Source organism: Orycteropus afer, unplaced genomic scaffold (assembly GCF_000298275.1).
Source record: "Orycteropus afer afer isolate SDZICR_OR568_19922 unplaced genomic scaffold, OryAfe1.0 scaffold00115, whole genome shotgun sequence".
Taxonomy (NCBI): domain Eukaryota; kingdom Metazoa; phylum Chordata; class Mammalia; order Tubulidentata; family Orycteropodidae; genus Orycteropus; species Orycteropus afer.
In genome coordinates this window covers 2,227,166-2,227,745 of record NW_006921702.1, presented here as the reverse complement: position 1 = coordinate 2,227,745, position 580 = coordinate 2,227,166, and positions in this window count along the sequence as shown.

Here is a 580-nt window from a genome sequence, read left to right as displayed (position 1 = left end):
TTCTAAATGGTGAGGAAGTTAAGAAAGTTGAAAGATAGAATGGAATAGAATTATAAATCACAGGGTAACCTCAAAGAGAAATGATAAACCTTCACATCACAATAAAAAAGAGGACAAGCAAAATATTCAGCATATACTAAAACAACAGCAACAAAGGAAATGATAACATGATTCATAAACATAACGAGCTCAGCACGGAAAATAATATGGAATAAAGAAACCAGGAACACCATGAAAAACCACATAACAAAATGACAGCAACAAATTCAAACTTATCAATAATTACCCTGAATATTAATGGCTTAAATGCACCACTCAAGAGACGGAGAGTTGCAGATTGGATAAGAAAACGAAAGCCATCAATATGCTGCCAACAAGAGACACACCTTAGAGATAGTGACAAAATCAGACTAAAAATCAAAGGTTGGAAAAAGATGTATCAAGCAAATGACAACTGTAAGAGAGCAGGAGTAGCAATATTAATTTCTGATCTATTTGACTTTAAGACAAAAACCACCATAAGAGACAAAGAAGGACATTATATAATGATTAAAGGATCAATTGAACATGAAGATATAAC